Raw genomic sequence first — 14272 nt, forward strand, 5'->3', positions numbered from 1 at the left:
CCAAAGAATTGAAATGTTTGGTGGAAGAACAAAGAAATTGTTTGCAGAGGGCATCAAACTAAGATAAAGTGTGTCAACCCTAATCCCAGTATTTTTGTTTTTCTTTATATACAGTACAACCAACAATGAATTAATATTAGCAAATCTGATTCTCTTCAGCCTTAAGTCAGCTATTTCACCAGTTTAGGTGAAGCATCCTTTCATTCAGAAATTTCAAGCAGAGACTGAATCATGCAATAAATAAATAATATGTACTAAGTACCTGCGTTATTTCAAGCACTGTTGTAATTGCTGGAAATACAAAAACAGAAAACCAAAATCCCTGCCCTCAGGTAGCTGCCATTCCAATAGTTTGACTACTTGTTGAAGGTGCTATAGAGCAGGGCTTCGTAATTTTTTTTCCACTTTCAACCTCTTTTCTCCTGAGAAATTTTTATGCAACTCTGAGTATATAAGTATGGAAAAGAGGTGTACAAATCAAACAATTACTGATAATAAATTATAATTTCACAACCCCCCACATTCAGTTATGAATAGAGTTGCAACTCACAGTTTAAGTTGGACTACAGAAGGATAATACAAACTCATTAACAAAACAAAAAGGAAAAATATATCAAAACACCTACTATGTGCAGAATGCTTTTATGAGGTGCTAGGTACAGAGATTAATAAAGTTTTACACTTGTCCTCAAGGGACTTCTAATCCAGTAGTAAAGAGAAGGAACACATATAAAAACAAAACCAAATCATTGCCCAGCCATCTGGGGGCAAATGGAAGCTGTGCATCCTATTGTTATCATGACAAGTCATAGATATTAAAAGCAGCTTCAGCAGAGACATTCAGCTCTGGGGCAGAGGATGCCTTGGCAGACACAACCAGCTAGAGGCCCTCTCTTACTTGTGCTTTTCTCTCTGCCAAGCCAAACCCCAGACGGTCATTTTGGCGTGACTGAGAAAACCCGAGCCACACTATTGAGGTGCCTAACAGCTGCTACCGACACTGACTCAGTTGCTAAGAGAGAGATGATTATCAGCTTGTTGAACCTACTGCCAAGCATAAAGGGCCTGGGGACAGCCTGACACACTCTGGCTTATCCTATCACCCAAAAGCCTTGTTAAAAAGAAAAAAAAGATTGTTGCTGAGATGTCAAGACCTCCTTCAGATTCTTTCTCTGCTCTTTTTAGAGTTTTCTTTTTGGATTTCCATCCCTGTACTTTGTGTGAATTTGGGGGGGGGGGGGAGAGGGGGAAGGAACCTGAAGGTACTCACTTCTAAAAAAATTAATAATTGATATGATCCAGCCGCCAGGGTTGTTAATTATAAATAGACATTCTGCCTTGGGTGAGCATAAATTATATTTACAACCCAGGAAACAAGGAATCGTAAGTTTGAGAGCTATAAGAGAATTGAGCAATCATGTAGTCCAATTCCCTTATTTTACAGAAGAAATTAAGGCTCAAAGAGAGAGGGAAAGTGATTTGTTCAATGTCAAAACTTAAATGCTGGGTTCAGATCCTCCACCATCATGAATAGGTAAAGAAGAAATTTAAGGGGAAAAACAATTAAAAATTCAATAATTCCTCAATCAGACATTTTTGTTCATTTGTGGTTTTTTTTTTTCCTCTTAGTCATACTTTTGACCTGGTGCTCATTTTCCATCATCCCTGAGCCAAGGTAAGATATCAGAAATCTATCTCTTCTCTTAGAAGGCAGCATGTTATAGTGGGAAAGAATATGAAATTGAGAATCAGAAGATAGGGTTCAGCACTTACCACTGTCTGGAGGTGTGATTGTAGCAAAATAAAATCATCTTCACCTATAAATGAGGAGGACTAGACTAAATGATGTCTGTGTTCCCTTATAATGTCAATATTCTAAGATTGTAAGTTCTTATTTCTCAGGGAAATCATGAATTTGTTGCACAGATGCTTGTTTCTCATTCCCATCATAACCCCAAAGTAATAAGATTATTTTGAAAGGCAAAGATGACTTTTAAAAGCAATAGCAGTTACCTACTACCCAGATTCAAATGAGTTTAACTAGAGTCTTGGATCCTTCCATTCTCTACTTCTCTTCCAAAGTAATCTCTTCCCTTTCAGATTCCCTTGACAACTTAATCTTAATTTCTCTTTACCCCTTTTACATATTATAAACCCTCCCTCCCCCACACACATACACATAAACTACTTGAAGATAAGGATTATATCTTTTTTCATGTCTGTTTCTCCATCATTGAATATAGCGTGTTAACTGAATTAATGTATGTAGAATTTAATTTCTCTCCATAATATAGGGCAGAGATGCCAACAAATGTTTTCCCCACTACTGGAATAGTAGGTAGTAGGATAAAGCAATGGGAGCATTCAGTTCCATTTACAATTAATAAGTGCTTACTTTGTATAAGAAACTGCCTTGAGGAGTGGGATAGATAGTAGGGTAATGACAGCTTGTGCTGGAATTTCCTCCATCCAAGTCTATTTTCAGCTCTTTGAGAACAGGGGCAGAAGCTTATTTATATTTTTAAAAATCTCATTTAGTGCCAAGCACAGTCTCTTGCACAAAGCAGGGGCTTAGTGAAAGTCTGTTAAACTGAATTATTTGGAAGGCAAAGGAGAGACACATAAGGTTATTGAGCAGGCAGACAGCATGAAGGAGAATCCAGGTGACTTGGTCTTTCGAACAGGAACTGCGGACATAGTATGAGAGGGAATGAGCTGGAGGTGGTACTCCTATTCTTCTTTGGAGAGTTGTAATTCAATTTAACATGTAGGGAAGAAAAATTGGTTTCCTCTCTACTTTGTTTTCTTTGTCCTTAATCCTTACTGTATAAGGGGTGGAGGAAGGGAGAGGAAAAAAGAGAAATTCTCATTCCTTTTTTCTTCCCACTTTAAGTAAAAACAGTAGCTTAGCTCTATCAATATAGGCGTCATGCTTTTTTAGGATGCCTTAAAAACATAATCTTCCTATTTACATATGTATATCTATCTATATACATACACATATATATATATACATATATAGACCTACATTTACATAATATATAAATATAAAAAAATATTGATATCAGCCCTGTAAGAAAAGTAGAGCTATTATCCCCATATACAGCTAAAGAAATAGAGATCAATTCATTGAACTTTCCCTGGGTCATGTCACTAGTAGGAAGCATTCTTGGGATTTGAACCTAACTGTTCCAACATTTTCATCCAAATTCAGAGGTTTTTTCATAACATCAGGATATTATCCTTTTGAAAAGCATGATTCTATCCATTAGTCACAAGAAAATGTTGGAAACATGAGAGCCCTAAGCAAGCAGTTGGATAACTGAGAGATGCTAAACTTTCCAGAGGTAGCAAATTACACAGGGTGACGTTCAGTATAGCTTCAGCAGGGAGGCAAGTTTCAAGGGTTCATTTCATTCTCTGGGGTCAGTCTAACCTTGCCCCTGCCCCTACAAGATATTACCAGGCAGACTAGGATGAATGGTGACAGCTGAATTTAGTCTGTTTGGCCAGGGCCAAGCCCTCACTCAAGAAATAGAACTTGACAAAAGTTTAAGCAGCCCTCTTTATTGACAGTGTTCTCCCTTCCTTATTTGCCCTGTGCATCTTTTAGAGACATAATGACACCACAAATGAGTGACTCTAAAGATAGTCACTTTATGCTCTCCAACAAACAAGTGGGGAGACATTTTTGCACCATAGCATGGCCAAATTAAACTAAACAGAAAGATGTATCTCTCAAACCTGACCCTATCACTAAATTTAGCCTGTTTCTCATACCAAGCTTGACCCAGAATGGAATGGGTATAGTCTGGGTTAAAGTGAATTTGTGACCTCTTTTGCTCCAATTTCAACTGAATATTGCCATGTCATGAGAAGCACATTAGTGTGGAAGTTAAGAGACAAAAATTCAAGTTCCTGCTGCTAAGTCAGAAAAGAATCTTGAGCAATTCACTCCTTTTATTTGAAAACCCAGTGTAGGAGAAAGAATGCTGGTTCTGGAGCTAGAGAAGCTGTAATTGAATCTTATCCGTGTGATTTTTGAGAATGACCTTTCTCTTCTCTAATTCTCAGTCCCTCATCTATAAAATGGAGAAGTTGGAACAGATGACTTCTAAGTTTCTTTTCAACTCTTAATTTCTAGTTGTAAGATCTCTAGGTCCTTCCCTTCTCTAACAACCTATTTCCCTATGGTTCTATCATTAATATGACTGAATGAGTGGCTAGGAGAAGTCTGAAAACCACAAAAATCTTATCGATGCATCACAGAAAGAGTTAAACTTGTAGAAAGTACCCAAGTGCTCAAGATCAGTTATTCAATCCATTAAAGGTTAATTTCCTCAAGGGATCCTGTCTGGTAGGTTCGGGAGAAAGAGAGACTGTAAAAGAAGGTTAAGTTTTTATTTTGCCTTTTCAATCCTGAAGATTGTCTCATTAAGGCCTCATCGATGGCCTTTTCAAGGTAGGATCCAGACTGGATGTTGTTTCTTTCAGCTTTAATGTGAAGACGCCAGTCAAATCCAAGGCCAATAAATATTTTATCGTCCATCTATTTCATCTCACATCAAATACGGCATAGGAAAAATGCGTGCTGGATGTAATTAGGGCTGAACTCAGGCAGGATTTGAGATTTCAATCCTTGGAAAGATCTGCCCTGGGCTTCATTTCTGTAGAGGACTCTGAAAGTCAATGATTGCCCATGTTCATTCATACATCTGGGGCTAGAGTTCCTCAGGTAGGCTAAGAAATCCCATATAGAGGTAGAATGTATATGGTTTGAGAGATTGCTAAACTACTACCTCTCTCAATACAAAATCTTACCTTAGCCTGCCTTCAATTAGCAAAATGCTTAGTTCATTGAATTTAAGCATCAGAAGGACCCTATTAAATTCAAGTGTCCTCTGGGAAAGGTAACTAATTTAATAGTTATTATTTTACTTATTTATTAATATTTCTTAAATTTCTGATTTATTTGGTTTATTGGACTAGAGCACCAGTTTATCAGAGAAATATATAAGAGAATGGGCCAAGAAGGGTGTGTATATGTGTGTGTGTGTGTGTGTGTGTGTGTGTGTGTGTGTGTGTGTGTGAATGTATACAGTGGAGAATGGGAGCTACCAATATTTGTTTTCCAGAAGGTATGGTAATATATGTATATTGTGTGGGAAGGGGAATAGCAGAGTATTTTTGCAATAGGAGAATAGCAATAGTGTTTTTGGGAAGGCTAAGTTCTCCTCCTCCTCCTCCTCCTCTTCTTCTTCCTCCTTCTTCATTATTATCTCTGGAATTTCTGCTTTTTTTTGTTTTTTGTTTTTTTGGTACCAAAGAGCCAGTTTAGGGCATAAGAGGATGTGTGTAGTGGAAAATGAGAGACTTTATCAACATTTGTTTTCCCAGAAGGTTAGATAATGTTTTCCTATTGGGTTTGGGGATAGGTGTGAGGGGAGGAATTGCAAAGGGTTCTTTCTGCAAGATAGTAGCAGTACTAGGTAATAGAACAAGCTTTACTAGGGGGATTCATGCTATGTTCTGCCATGTACTTGCTATGTGATTTTGGACAACTTACTTCTTTATGAGACTCAGTTTCCTCATCTGTAAAATAGGGGAGTTGGATTGGACAGTCAGTAAGGCTCCTGCCAGATCTATGCACCCATGCAAGCCTAAGTTCTGATCCTTCATGATTTCTACGGGACAAGGGTGCTGAAGACAAGCTTCCCTAACGTTACAATTTTTTTGCCTCAGGCCAACCGTACACAAGAACAGAATAATAGGATTTAAGCCAGTGGTTTCTTTTGTGGTCTTTGGTAGCAGATGTAAACTGCAGGCAGACTAGGAATGCCAAGGGAAATCATGGCTGCTAATGTAGGAAAGAGGGAGAGGCATGAAAATCCAAGGAGAGACCTTTTCTCATTTATTTTTTTTTCTTTCCCAAGTGAATAAAACTGTATGGTGCAGGTAAACAATAAGTGACCTTTAAAAACAGAATTTTAAGCAGTAAACAGAAGTACTCACAGCTACAGGAGAGGGCAAAGAAATAAAAACAATAATTCCCCCCAGCCCACCCAAACTATGGTATTATTATCTATCAAATGAATTAAATCCTTTTTGACAGATTCCAGGATTGGGAGCAGCAAATGCTTCTCTCAAGGAATTATCAGAAACCTACAAATGAATTTTAAAATCCCAGGCACAACATATCAAGGTTATTTGAGTTAGCAGGTACTCATTTTTTCAACATTCTAGAAAAATATATCAAAACACCTACTATGTGCAGAATGCTTTTATGAGATGCTAGGTACAGAGATTAATAAAGTTTTACACTTGTCCTCAAGGGACTTCTAATCCAATAGTAAAGAGAAGGAACACATATAAAAACAAAACCAAAATAAATTAGAACATTTTGCCTGTGCAAGAGAAATTCAAAATAATAAAGTAATCAAAAGGGTAAGGGAGCAGTTTTAGCAGGGGAACAGAAAAGATTTCATAGAGTAAGGGGCATTTGAATTTGGCCTTGAAAGATAAATACACAATATCTAGAGGGTAGAATACAAGGAGGATTGACAAGGGAAAGTCAATCCAGACAGCCAGAACAGAGTTTAAAAAACAAAAAGGAAGCCAGGAAGTGGGTCCTTAAAATGTAGTCTTTTTTAAAAAGAGGAAGTAAATAAAAAAAGTCTAAAGTAATTTTAACTGGCAAGTAGTTGATAAAGTCTAAGCAAACCAAAACTTTGCTTAAACAAAACAGCAATGAGTCATAATAACAATTTATATTTCTATAGACTTTAAGATTTGCAATATATACTTCCTACACTTACTCTGAGTACATAATGTAAATATTATTTCTATCTTATAATTAAGGAAACTGAGGCACAGAGAAGGTAAATGGCTTATCCAAAGCCCTGCAACTTTTCATTGGATTTTTATTTTTTATTTTTTTAGAGTGTCTTGTGAATGCATAGTACAGATTTAATAAATGTTTGTTGAATTAAGCCGAAGTAGCAGAGGCTGAAAAATTTGAACTCAGCTATTCTGACTTTGCAAGATTTATTTTACCATTGTGAAGAGCAGCAGCGGGTGATCTCTGGGTCTAGAGACAAGCAGAACTAAATTCAAGCCTCAGGCACTTACTGGCTGTGTGACTTTGGCCAACTCACTATCTCAAAATCAGTTTGACACCATCTGCTTGGAGACAGTTGTTTATAAAGTCTATGAAAACCATGCAAATGACTTTCACAATGCCTGGCTCATAGTAAGCACTTAATCATCCATCCATCCATCCATCATCTATCTATCTTACCTCCTTTCCTTCCTTCTTTTCCTCCTTCCCTTTTGCCTATTCTTTCCTCACTTCTTCCTTCCTTCTTTCCTTCCTTTTTTCCTTTCTCCCACACTCCTTTCTTTTTCTTTCCTTCCTTCTCTTCCCTTTCCTCCCTTGCTCTCTTTTTCTTCTTTTCTCCCTCCCTTCCTTCTTTTCTTCTTTCCTTCCTTCCTTTCCTACTTCTTTCCTTCCTGTCTCTATCCTTCTCTATACTGTTCCTGTATATCTATACACCTTCTTCCCATTATATTTCTGTTTTGACACATTTTATTCCTTCAATTAACTCACAAGTTCTTGAAAGCATCAATAATATAAAGTGTGATGGTCCCACGATCGTTTTACCAGAGAAAATTATGTCAGGAGCTTATATTTTTGTTTGGTTTTAGATGCTTCTTGTTTTTTTAAAGCCTCTCTCATTCCAAAAATTAAATGATCACTTGCCACAAAGAAGGAAAGTTTAAGTAAAACCAACCAAATGGCAACTACATATAACAACCCATAGGACATTCCATAACTATGGTTTCCCCCCTTCTCTAGCAAGAAAAGGGAGTATGCTTTCTCATTTGTCCTCTGCATCCAACACTGCTAACTGAATTTAACTAAAGTCATCTTACTTTTAGTACTGATTTCATATACGTTAATCATCATGCATATTTCTCCCAAGTTCCTTTCTTCATTATGTAAGAGTTCATAAAAGTTTTTTCCTACTTTGACTTTTTATTTTCACCATTTAAAAAATTCTATTGATGGTCTTTTTTTATTCCATAGTTATTTCTAGATAGATCCCTCTCTATTTCCAATATAGCCTCAATATCCTGTAAGCCTTTTTTTTTTAACAAAGGAAAAAAAAAATCAATGAACACATTAACCATATCTGAAAGAGTACATAGAATTTTTGTGCCCTTATTCTTCCATTTCTCCAACATAGCGGGCTCATATCTTTATAGGGCCATTAAATATACAATGTTATATTTCATGGCCTGATCCTTTTTGCTTACATATATTATTTTTTCTGGTTCTATATCCTTTCCTCTTCATCTCTAACATGAAGGGGCTGGTGTACATGATTTCCAAGACTTCAAAATCTTATAACTCCTTGCCCCTTATTTCTGTCTTTACAACTTGATGAGATAGGCAATGGGGAAATACTGATGAGGAACATTTAAACCAAAGAAAACCTTGAAGAAAGCAGCACATGGGGACATTCTAGGTGGAGACACAGAATATATTGGAGAGGGACAAAAAGTCTGGGGTGGGAATTGTGAAGATAATTGTATCAAGCTGCTCAATTTATGTAATGATAAAGCTTAAGAGTCTTGAATGTTGGAAAAGAACCTTGAGAAGGTAAGAGCTATTTTACCCAAGAGAAAGTTGTGTTATGAAGGAAAGTAAATATGTTGAGACTCTTTGGAAAGTAGAGAGTGAGTAAATGAATGAAGGAATTAAAAAATAAAACCATGTATTGCGCACCTGCCATGTGCTAAGCATTGGGGACACACATAGAAAAGCCATCTCAACTCTCAAGGACCTCTCATTCTAAAAGGAGATATCAAGACATAAAAGGTTATCTCCAAATTCTAGAGTTTCTGAACTTTATTAAACCCCTATTAAAGTAAAGGACTGCTTGCCATCTGGGGGAGGGGGTGAAGGGAAGGAAGGGAAAAATCGGAACAGAAGTGAATGCAAGGGGTAGTGCTGTAAAAAATTACCCTGGCATGGGTTCTATCAATAAAAAGTTATTTAAAAAAAAAAAAAAGAAAAGAGAAAAAGAGAAACCTGTGCTAGTGCTAGATAAAGGGATCAGATGCTATTTGGCAATTATGGTGCTTACAATAACAACTGAATCATAATTCAAGGGAAGATATTTTTTGTGAAGACTGTGTAGAGGCCCTCCAGGGCAACTGTTTGGTAACTCCATTAACTAAACCACTTCTGGATTATAATTAATTAAAAAATATGTTTCACGTTAAAAAAAAAAAAAAAAAAAAAAAAACCTATTAAAGCCAGGCACTAGGCTAAGGGCTGGGAATATAAAAAGAGGCAAAATAGTCCCTGCCTTCACAAACTGAGAATTTAATAGGGGAGTCAACAACCAGACAATTATGTACAAACAAGACACAGATCAGAAAAATGGGAAATAATGAAGAGAGGGAAAGCACTAGAATTAAGAAGTGTTGGGAAAGATGAAATTTTAGTTGGGACTTGAAGGAAGTAGAAATATGGAGAGAAAACATTCCAAACAAGAGGATCAGCCAGGGAAAAGGTTAAGATCTTCAGGAGAAGCAACAGAGTACATAAGACATTTTAAAAACTATGTATCATTTCCATTGACAAAACTCTGTTTCTGATGCGGAATCATGACAGTGTCAAGATCTTTGGAGGGAAGAACTTTGTTTATTCTCTTAGAGATTGTAAAGATCATCAAAATATATCTTTTTCATTTTATAGGTGAAGAACTTGAAGTTCATAGATGAGAAATAATTTGCCAGGAGCTACATAGCAAGTTGGTAACAAAGCTGGATCTGGGTTTTATTAATCCAAATTCCCAAATCTAAATATCCTTTCTACTGAAATAAACTCTTCTTAATTTTCTTATACTACCTAAAACTGGATAGGTAAAAGAAAAGGAGTAGATTGTAGAGGGGTTTTGAATATCAGGAAGTATACATTGACTGACTTATTATGAATGTCCCTCCTAATAACAAAAGAGGATTTTCAGTGGAATTGGATATCTTAAACAATAACAACATCACTGAAACAGAGGTTGAGGGTCATGCCCGTTGGTTTGCTCTCCATGAAGAATCAAGATCAGCCATCCAGAAAGGAAAATGGCCAATAACAGGGTAGCTCCCACTTGGCTTTTGCTATGACAGCTTTCAAAATAAGCCTCTTTAATAAAGGTAATGGATCAGTCCTGCCTGAGGCTCTGCCAGGCACCTCATTAAGGAAAGTGATAAGAAGAGGTCGGGTTTGTCTTGAGTAACTCAATAACTTGGACAAGAGAGAAAATAGATCTGGGGAATGTACATGAAAATAAGTGTCAGTCTTGGAGAACCAAAAGAAATAAAAAAGGGGAGGTGGGATTTGTAATTCAGAAAAGGGCATATTAAAGCACCTCATTTACAAGGGAAAGAAACTGAGTCCCAGAGATTTAAAGTGACTTACTTAAGACCACAAGGAAGTAAACAGAGAGAGAATTCAAACTCTGATCTCATGACTCCACACTTGGCACGATATTCCCTCTGTAAATAAAGAAGAAAAAGAAGATAAAGTTTAATGAGGATTCCAAATCATACGGAATCTTAAATTTGGAAACTGGCCCTTACCAGCTACAAGCTAATTCTTAAATTTTCATTGTGAGAATTTACACTTGGAAATATGCAAATGCTACAAATCAAGGACTGATTAATTCTTTTGTTGATTATCTAATCTTTAGAAAGTAATGAAGAAAATATTACTTCAGATTAAATTTAAAAATATGTCTTGTGTATATTATTTTTCCTATGGAGAGCTGGTTGTTAAAGATTTCTTAGTATTCCATTGGCTGGAGGAGACATCAGAAGTCATTTACTCCAACCTACCTCTTCATGCAGTAACCCCCATCAAAAAACTCTTAAAGACATCTAGTCTCTGCTTAATGACACATCCTGAAGAAGAACCTGATAATTCCTAAGCCAGTCCATTAGATTTTTATATACTCTTAATTTCAGGATAGTTTTTTTTTTTTTTTTTAGGCAAGGCAAAAATCTAATTTTTATCTTTTGCTCTAGTTCTGCTCTCTATAACCAAGAAATAAACAAAGATTAATGTATCTTCTAATCAAATATCTGAAGACAGCTATTATGTGTGTCCCCCTCACCAAATCTTCCCTTCTTCAGGCTAAACGTCTCCCATTCTTTGATGTGTTTTCCACAGGACTTCAAGATCCCTCATCATCCTGCTCATCTTATTCTTCATGCCTTCCTGTTTGTCAATGCCCTTTCTAAACTGTAATATCTAGAACTATGAGCAATAACATTGAAAGAGAGCAGAAAGTAGCCATAGGGTCGAATGCCTGTTCTAGATACTATGTTCCTGTCAGTGAAGCTCCTAAGTTAGTAACTAAGAGTAAGTTAGCTTCACCAAATTCATGTCATTGATTACACTTGGAACCCCCCTCATCTCCCTAATTTTTCCTTTTCTTACTCATTCCTCAAGACCCAACTCAAACACAGTCTCTTCTGGTTGTCCACTCTTATCCCCTTCAGTCATAAGTAATCCTTCCCTCTATTGTATTTTTTACTTTTTCCATAGTACATTTTTTATATTATAGTTACCTGTATAAAATACACACAAAAAAACAACTTAGATGTCTCTCAACCTTCCATCATACTGTATAACCATGAGGAGTATATTATTCATCTTTGATTCCCCTTAGTACATGTTATAGGGCTTTCCAGAATCAATAACTCTGTGACCTTGGACAAATCATTTAAGTTGAAGCTTCCCCATCTGTAAAATTGTTCTCTCCGCCCAAAAAGATTGTTTAGTGGGTGATATAACATTGTGTAAATGAAAATGCTTTGTAAACATAAAGTGTTTGCAAAATGGACAAGTGAAAAGAGATGTTCTAGATTTTCTATTCTTCCCTCTTTTATTTTGCAGATAAGGAAACTGAGAAGTTAAATGATTTGCCCAAGATTCCATAGTCAGTTAGTGGCTCTATAAGAATAAGAAATTATTATTAATAATAATGAAAAGATGATACGGAGTGTTCTGAATAAATATATATTTACAATATATATTATTATATAAATATATAATTATTTTACATATATTTATATATAATAATTATTTTATATATTCATATATAAATATTTATTTATTTAAAATGCACACCTCCAACAAAGGCTACCTTAAATGTAGATTGGACAAGCAGATATTAATGTGTTGCTAATGTCCTTCCAATACTACTGGCCTGCCACACTGATCCTGAAATTCAATCAGAGACTAAAAGCAACGTGTGTAGTAGTGTAGACACAGCATTGGATTAAGTCAAGAGGCCAGAGTGCAAATCTTGGTTCTTCTGCCCACCTGACAGGAGGTGGTTGTAGGACTCAGAAAACATATTATATATACAAAACTGCAAACTTTGGAAGCTCTTTATAACTAATAATTATTTTAAGCAATAGCATTTATTAAGTACTTACTACACAGTAGTTCTTCAACAACATATAAATGCAGGGGATAAAATGATAAATGAGAAATGATTCCTACCTTTGAGAAGTTTGCAGAGTGATAATGGAGGATATGACATACACATTTATAAATAAATGCAAACTACACACTAAGCATGTATCTCAGCAAAAATACTGAAGCGGTTTGCCATTTCCTTCTCCAGCTCATTTTACAGATGAGAAAACAGACAGAGTTAAGTGACTTGTCTTACTCAGCTAGTGAGTGTCTGAAGCCACAAGCGAACCCAGGTCTTCCTTACTCCGGGTCCAGCACTCTACCTACTGCACAATCTCAATGCGGCTCGCAATGGACAACACAAACTCTAAGTATCTTTCCACCTTGGCCGTGCCATTTTACTTGGGTCGTGGCAAAACATCCACCAGATGGCACCCAGCCTCATGCAACAGGTCCCAAACCAGCCCCATGACACTCCATCCCCTGCTCAGATGAGAGCAGCACTTTGGCTTGTTGGCTTAAGAGCCTCTGGTCAGCCGGAAAATGGCCCAAACCAGCAATAACGCCAAGTGACACTCTCTTACAGTCGCCGCTTACAATTTTCTGAACCCTGTAATGAAGGGCACATTTAGAAACCTCCCCAGTAGTCCAAAGTGCTGAGGAGGGAACCTTTTTCCCCCTTTAATTTCCTGATGGCTGCATCTGAACGAAATGCACTGTGAATGGCATGAGCCCAGGTTTCCATATTTCATTTCCTGTGGCCCAGGTACAAATACAAAAGAAAGGAAGATAGAACAGGAAAAATGGGGATTAGGAACCGGGGGATGGAGAGGGGCGAAATAAGGTGACAAAAAAAGCCAAAGCAGACTCTAACACAATTTTCCTAATGTTTTGGTCTCAAGATCTCTTTACACTTACCAGATACATAATACTAGGCAAAATTACTCCTCACTTTGTTTTTGTTTTCTCATAAATAAAAGCTGAAGAATAGAGTGCTTTTCTAAACATCTTTTTTATTGTCTGATGCTTGGTAATTTAAGGATTTCTAATGCATGGCAACCGTTAATGGATATCCTCTTCCACAAAGGATAATAAGATTTAGAGCAGAACAAGAATCCTGATCAAACTTTATCATTTTGTGGATGAGGAAACTGAAGAAAATGGTAAAGAATTTGTTCATGGTCATGTAGGTAGAGAGAGAGGAACTGAACCCGTATGTTCTAACCTCTCAGCTGATATTTGACTGTGGATTATTTGTACCCAACTTGTGATGGAGCCTTCAGAGCTCATATTGATCTGACCAACCAGAGTCAGACCTATTGTACCTTGACCCCACACAGTGAGGTCACTTTGCTTCTCTTTAGGAAAAAGACAACAACCAACTATATATTTTAACCTTGGGTCTTCCCAGGACCAAACACAGGAATGAGGATGACCATAAGAATTTCAATATGCTCAGGGGAAGAGGGATTTTTTTTTTTTTTGCTGAGACAATAGGGATTAAGTAACTTGCCCAGGGTCACACAGCTAGGAAGTGTGTTAAGTGACTGAGGTCAATTTTGAACTCAGGTCCTTCTGACTTCAGGGCTGATGCTCTATCCACTGAACGATCTATCTGCCCTGGGAAGAGGGATTTTAAGTGCTGCTCAAATCTCTGATGCAACAGTTGGTCAGTGTTCAACTACCTCCGTCTTCCTTTTCCCAGTATGCTTTGCAGAACAACAACCTATTGGGTAAATTTATATTTCCTTTTTTTTTTTTTTTTTTTGAATAGAGAAACAT

At 36.8% G+C, this 14272-nt stretch overlaps 1 protein-coding gene across 1 annotated transcript in view; it reads right to left on the reverse strand.

Moving 5' to 3' along the window:
- ST3GAL1 (ST3 beta-galactoside alpha-2,3-sialyltransferase 1) overlaps nt 1-14272 on the reverse strand; it is a 128632-nt gene that overhangs the window by 66694 nt on the left and 47666 nt on the right. Inside the window, exon 2 of the mRNA XM_051971126.1 lies at nt 10484-10560. The gene's annotated coding sequence lies outside the window, so the exon portion shown is untranslated. The remainder of the gene's footprint in view (nt 1-10483; nt 10561-14272) is intronic.

Source organism: Antechinus flavipes, chromosome 1 (assembly GCF_016432865.1).
Source record: "Antechinus flavipes isolate AdamAnt ecotype Samford, QLD, Australia chromosome 1, AdamAnt_v2, whole genome shotgun sequence".
Taxonomy (NCBI): Eukaryota; Metazoa; Chordata; class Mammalia; order Dasyuromorphia; family Dasyuridae; genus Antechinus; species Antechinus flavipes.